General features: G+C 38.8%; 1 protein-coding gene and 1 long non-coding RNA gene across 2 annotated transcripts in view; one reads left to right on the forward strand and one right to left on the reverse strand.

Moving 5' to 3' along the window:
• The window catches only part of add3a (adducin 3 (gamma) a), a 152979-nt gene that overhangs the window by 27301 nt on the left and 118583 nt on the right, over positions 1 to 7095 (forward strand). The window contains exon 2 of the mRNA XM_014013491.1: positions 3560 to 3601. The gene's annotated coding sequence lies outside the window, so the exon portion shown is untranslated. The remainder of the gene's footprint in view (positions 1 to 3559; positions 3602 to 7095) is intronic.
• Positions 1 to 7095, reverse strand: part of LOC106521081 (uncharacterized) — a 30251-nt gene that overhangs the window by 9361 nt on the left and 13795 nt on the right. The gene's annotated exons all lie outside the window — the stretch shown is intronic.

Consider the following 7095-nt stretch of genomic DNA (forward strand, 5'->3'; position numbering starts at 1 on the left):
GTTTTTAAGTGACACCACAAACTGTATGTTCAATAATATTCAGGTCTGGGGACTGAGATGGTCATTCCAGAACGTTGTACTTGTTCCTCTGCATGAATGCTTTAGTAGATTTTGAGCAGTGTTTAGGGTGGTTGTCTTGTTGGAAGATCCAGCCCCGGCTTCAGCAGCTTCAGCTTTGTCACTGATTCCTAGACATTGGTCTCCAGAATCTGCTGATATTGRTTGGWATCCATGCATCCCTCAACTTTAACAAGATTCCCAGTCCCTGTACTGGCCACACAGCCCCACAGCATGATGGAACCACCCCCACATTTTACTGTAGGTACAGTAGCAGGTGTTTTTCTTGGAGTGCTGTGTTCTTTTCCTCTATGCATAATGACCCTTGTTCTGCCCAAATTACTCTATTTTAGTTTCATCAGTCCACAGAACCTTATTCAAAAATGAAGCTGGATTGTCCAAATGTGCTTTAGCATACCTCAAGCATCTCAGTTTGTGATGTGGGCGGAGAAAAGGCTTCCTCTGCATCACTCTCCCATACAGCATCTCCTTGTGTAAAGTGCTGAATTGTTGAACAATGCACAGAGACTCCATCAGCAGCAAGATGATGTTGTAGGTCTTTTATTTTTTTGAAGGGGAACATAATGTGAAGAGACACTGTAAAAGTCATGGAGCAGCTGTATTTGTACTGAGATTAGATTACACACAAGTGGACCCTATTTCGTCCTTAGCAGTCATCAGGCCTCAGTGAAAAGGGGGCTGGATGCTTTTGTACACTGCACTTTTCACATTTGTATTTGTAAAAAATGATTTGAATCATAATTTTCTTTCCACTTCACAATTGTATACCACTTTGGGTTCGTCTTCCACATTAAATTCTAATGAAATATATTCATGTTTATGGCTGTAATGGGACAAAATATGTAAAAGTTCAAGGGGAGTGAATAGTTTTACAAGCCACTGTACCGGTTGGTTCCCACAAAAAGGGGTATATGCCAAAAATGGTCCCCACATAGGGAATACACACCTACTCACCCCCAAAGAAACGCACTGATGAATGTATAGGACGTTTTGACGCAAAATACTATTTCTTATTTTATTTTGTGCAGTTTTGGTAATAATAAAGGAAAAAAAATCAATAAAAAGTCAAATAATTATTATTTATTTTAACTCAAAGGAAAATCTTGCGTTTCACTCAGTGCATACAGCCATACAATTGCAGACGCACTGGGGATCATTAATAGATCCTGTATGCAAAAATCGTTTTAAAAACGATTAGTTGTCCTTGTCTACTGACAACGGTTTTGGTCAGCATAACACTTCCACTGTAACTGTTTCAAAGAGCATAAGCCTTTTTTCCATAACCATTCACACTGAAGATGATTCCACCACCATGTTGTTTCTTTCCTATTTTCAAACACTGTATGTCTGATTTGTTATTTTAGACCAGTTCTTACCAAAATGTAATTCAGTCACAACAACTTCAATGAAAACACATCTCACATGTCATCAGTCGATCATGTGTTCTCCTATGGTGAGCTGTGCTCCCTCGTGTTGACACAGTTGGTGTTTGTTCAGATGACATAGATATTCACTGAGGTCAAACCGAGTCCATTTTGCCTCCTGCTGCTTGCAGAGGTCATCAGTATGGTGCATAAACATGGCTCACTCTCCACAGTGGAAACTGCTCATCTCTGATTAAAAGTGGCAGCATGATGGTTTAGTGGTTAGAAATGTTGCCTCACAGCAAGAAGGTCCTGGGTACAATCGCTGGTTTGGACCTGGGGTCTTTCTGCATGGAGTTTGCCTGTTTTTGTGCTTGTGTTGGTTTTCTCTGACTGACAGACCTCACACAAGATGATAAAAAAAACATTGGTGTAACAGGTTTGGTCCTACACTGTGTGATGCACAGCCTCTCGGCAAAGACAACACACCACACACTAACAGATTTCACTCACAAAAATTTAGATGTCAGATTGAGTCCTCTCGTGATCAAACACGAATACAAGGCCAACAAGGAAGAAGTGATGGTGATAATTTGTGGACTATTTTTAACAGATAAAGAAATGTCTTAGATGTCCACCAGATGTTCTGGTGCACCATGGAGTTGTTTTATCTTCTATATTTTGGCTACCCTCAGTTTTTCTGTTATCTCACTCTCTGATTGGCTACAGGTCACATTCAATAGGTTGTGAGCTTGTTTGTTCTCAGGTAACATCACACGCTGGGATATTGAGCCAAGAAAATAAGATGTTGAAAATCCCTGATTTGAGATCAGAAGCTGCGTTTCCAACTTTGTCGATATTCTGTTAATGTCAAAAAACACAGTTTCGCAATTGCAGTGTTTCCGTTAAGTAAGAAATGCTATTAAAGCCATGCGTGAATACATTTTTTCTCGCAATAAATCATTACAGACATGGCGGCAATGGATGTAAACACATTGCATACTGCTACCACGACACTAGCACTCATCATCAGCCATCAGAGGGGACGTCAGCGTCTTATCGAGGCTTTCGAGTGATAAGCCCCTTATATGTATACGTACGTGGCTACGTATGCTGCGTATTTGGGAAAATGTAGTCTGTGAGTTTAATAGTTTATTTTACTACTTAGGTGATTTCTCTGCTACTTTTGCTTCCTGTTATCTTTTTCTTTGTCATCTTTTTGCCAGTAGAAACAGCCGGTTCTTGATCACGTGACTCCCGGGATGCGAAAAAAGTGTTTCCATTGCAGTTTTGCGAAATACATCAATTTTGACACAGCCGAAAAACCATCTCTTCCTAGCGCAAAAACATTTTGTCGAAAAGCATAATTTTTTTTCGAAATTGATGTATTTTCATTGAGCAAATTTATTTTCAAAATTCTAATTTGCACATTTTCACGGTCAAAGGAAACTCAGCTAGAGTGATGTCAACGTACTTCTGACCCGACTAGATCACTCTGAACACACCAAACGTGGCAGAAATATCTCCCAAGATTATTTTTAGAGCCATCACAATAATCAGAGCATGATTTTTGTAAGGGTAAAATCCATCTAAAAATTGGCACAATTATCTTGTTGTATAAACCAGCCATCAGGCTACCGTCAGGCCCATGCCTCTTTTGAAGAATGTGATCTCAATTGGATTTGCCTGGTTGAATAAAAGTACACCCATAAGACCACAAGATATACTTCTACATTTGTTTTAATAACTCATTATGCAAAATATCTGAAAATGTTACAACTACACGTAGAGGATTTGTGATAAATAAATTTTACCTGTTTCATTGGTACGGGAATTGATGAGAGGTTTTTCACAATCTCACCTTATTGTTGGTTTGTGATTCGGCCTATGTACCTAAAAGGGCACCTAAATATGACTGATGCAAGTGTCTTCAAAAATATTGTTTTTACTTTTATGTCTCTGTTTTAATCATGTCAAATTATAATAACGACTGGACTACTCCTGGAGCGGTCTGTTTTTACACAACAGTTGTCCCTCAGAGTTTACAGTATAGTTGCAAAAGAACCTAAAGTATTAAAAATGAGTATGTGTCTGTTTTTTTCCCCCCATTTTCCTAGTTGGTGAGACTTCAGTAACTTTCATCAGCAGTCCCCAGAGAGGTAAGAATTTCAATATCAGCTTGCACCATCTCAGCTTCTGCACAGGCTTTTACTACACCTGCTGATTGCAAAAACAGTTCAGCTCTAGTTAAAATATTGTCTTACACCAGAGGAAGCACAGAAGATGGGAAAAATATAGGGATGAAGCATTTCAGCATGAAATACTGATGGAAATGGAAAGTTTTTGTCTGTTGACCAAAGCCACCTCTCTACTTAAGACCTGTACTTTAATCTGTAGTGAAAACAGACTTTGACTGAAGCAGAATTGTGTTTCTCAAAATGTAGCATTCAAAATTTAGAATAAATTTGGAGTGGATCGTTGAATTTTTGCTGCTGCTTTGGGGTCAGCCTCCCCATTCTGTTTAGGCTTGTTAGTGTTTTAATGAACCAAGACACTATTTTTTTCTTAACTCCACATTTTTTTATAGACACTGTCACAGGATTCCTATGGAAGTTGAAATTTATTGTGATTTGGATCTGTTTGCTGTTTTAAATGCAAACCACTGCTAATCCTCCTGGCTAAGCTTCTAATGCTCCATTTATAAAATACTCCATAATAGAAAGTGGCTTAGCAGCTGTTGATGTAATCCCTTAATAAGTTTCATTGTGCTTTATGTGTCCCTTTTATCCCCCACTGATAGCAGAAATGTAGATGTAATGTACTCTAATGAACTCAATCACCTTGCCTTTACTCATTCATATCTCTTGTTAGATAAAAAATAAAATTGTTCTTTTTTCTGTTTTCTTAATATTTTGATATTTTTAGTAATGAACCCAGCTGTTAAGCCTCAACTTAGGTAGCTGCTCATTTTATTTAGACTGGTGCTTGGCAGGTAAACTGACTCCAGTGTGAGTAGTGAAACCAAAAAAAACAGCTCTAAATAATTTAATATAACAGGAAAATGAACTCATGTTTTTGAGAGGATGAAAAGAAAGACAGACATTTGTTAGCCCACAAGTACAGTATCAATGTAATCTCATAAATATAGCAGCAAAGAGAAACTGGTAAAACAATAGATGGTGGCTCAGTTGGTAGAGCTGTTGCCTCTCAGCAAACATTGTTAGATTGAATCCAGGCCTAGAGACAGGTAGAGTTTGCATGTTCTCAAAAATGTTGGGTTTAAGCTTGCCAAATTTTTTAAATTAAATATATTAAACACACTAAAACAAAATAAAAGCTGTTCAAAATCAAACTCTTCCTTCCTTTGGTCCAAATAGTTCCGGTTAATTTTTTTGTATAATGCTTTATTAGAGAATACTAAACTGTGCACTTTGACTAAGAACATGGACACAGTGTATAGTGTTATGACTATACTATACCATGTACCTGTGTGTGGTGGTGGGTGGCAAGCATTATCGTGCATTTACTGTTATCGAGGTGAGCTGGTCAATACATCGTGATATTGGGCCTTATGCAAGAACCGTTCGTACGCACAGATTTGTTCTTAAGTTGTGCGTACGAGTGATTTAGGAGAATTTGTGGCATTCACCAATGTTTTCGTATTCTAAGATTTTTTTCAGATACGAACAAAATTCACGAGTGGTCCAGACCTGTCGTATATTTTACGAGCAGTCAGTCTGCTGTTATCCAGACGGGTTTTCTTCATTAATAACTTTATATTTTGTTAGTTTGAAGATATTTTGAGTTAATAAATTACACTCCATGATTATGTTGACAATAGGCTATTCTGCTTGAATTAGAGTTATAATTTTAAATGTAATAATTTAGACTTACAATTTAAATTGTCCGTTCGTCCGTTTTCTGCCGCTTATCCGGGATCGGGTGCGGGGCCAGCAGCAGAGAGGCCCCGCTCTCCCCAGCGACAACTTCCAGCTCGTCCTGGGGGACTCCAAGACGTTCCCAGGCCAGAGGGGATACATAATCCCTCCAGCGAGTCCTGGATTTTCTCCAAAGTGCCAGACTTATTTTGAAAACATTTTAAAATGCTTATTTCAAACCCGGGGGTGTACGGTGCTCAGCGCCGGGGCTTCTGAATGAATGAAAATGATTTAACACAGTTGTTTATACTTTTAGCAGCTCTTTTTATTCCACAGCTGACCTGCTAAAAATGACAGATTTTCTTTTCTGGATCTCTGACAGACGGACTTCAATCTCTGAACTCGTAAAGTTCTTCTTTTTAATTTTTGCTGTCATTTTCACGAATGGACACTTCCTGATATCTGAGGCAGGAAACATAGCCTTATATGGTGTTTTTGGGGTGATAATTATGCTAATCTCCTCTCGCGTGCACGAGCAGCTGGATACGAACAGATGGAATTGACGCAGCTCATTTACGCACTTTTCCTGAAGATAGAAGAGTTTGTTGAATCTGACGTGACATGTTCGTACGAACCCTTCGTACGAACAAAAGTAAGAGAAAATTAGGATAAGAATACGAACATGTTCTTGCATGAGGCCCATTGATTTTAGGCCATATCGCCCAGCCCTACTCTGACCATTACATCCAAAATGTGGGTGGGAAAAGTGAAGCACCCACACCTGCTTCCACTCTCATTTAATACCCCCAGATGCTCCCCAAGGCATTTCAGATGGCAGCCCCCTGCTTCACACGTGGGCTTTGGTAGCTTGATGGTTAATGGAAATAAATTCATTTTTTTTCCTTGACAAGGGAAAAAAAGGAAATAAATTCATTATAAAAGCAATTGCCACATTTTTGCACAAGCTCACTGGCAAGACCCCTGATGAAAGGAGAAGTCATAAGAATTGTTTTTAAAAATGGTTTATTGAGATCAACATCATATGTAGTTTGGTAACCAGCTAAAACTCCCGGATACAGAGCAGGTTTGTGTCCAGGAAACGAATAATTACAATAACAGTTAATTTTTCAAGCTCCATAATTAAAGTAAAAGGATGTTTATTTATTTGAGTAATTGCTCCATGAATTGGCTAGCTTTTGAATTTTGGTCTTTCCAAGCTCTGACACACACTAATTTGCAGTTACAAACTGTTTTAATTACAGTCAGTGTGGATGTTTTCCTGATAAATAGCAGCTGTTTCTTCAGTGACTCACACACACTCTGACAAGATGCAGATGATGTCGGTTTGTGTGAGCTTGTGTCAGTGCCTGATCGCGCATGCACGGCTTTTGGTTTGTGCTTTACAGCTGCATTTGATATGATTTGTTATTCTCTCTGCTTGCTGTTGTGTTATGATAGTGGAAAAAAAGAGTTGTGGTGTTGTTGAAGTGGCTGTATGTCTTCTGCTTTGCGGATGTGTGTGCACGCCATGATTTTGTGGTTAACTTTGTGTGTCAGACATACCCAAGTGAAGAAAAAAAAACTCCATGTGACCACATGTTAATCTCAAAGACACATGTATTCAACACTTAACTATTTTAGTTCAGGTCTTGTGGGTTTTGGGACTTTTGTAGAGCAGATAGGCAACAAATGACAGCTTTGTTTTTTGGAAGACTGAAAGTGGGAACACACTGACACACACACACACACACACACACACACACACACACACACAC

The sequence above is a fragment of the Austrofundulus limnaeus genome, unplaced genomic scaffold (assembly GCF_001266775.1).
Source record: "Austrofundulus limnaeus strain Quisiro unplaced genomic scaffold, Austrofundulus_limnaeus-1.0 Scaffold102, whole genome shotgun sequence".
NCBI classification, from domain to species: Eukaryota; Metazoa; Chordata; class Actinopteri; order Cyprinodontiformes; family Rivulidae; genus Austrofundulus; species Austrofundulus limnaeus.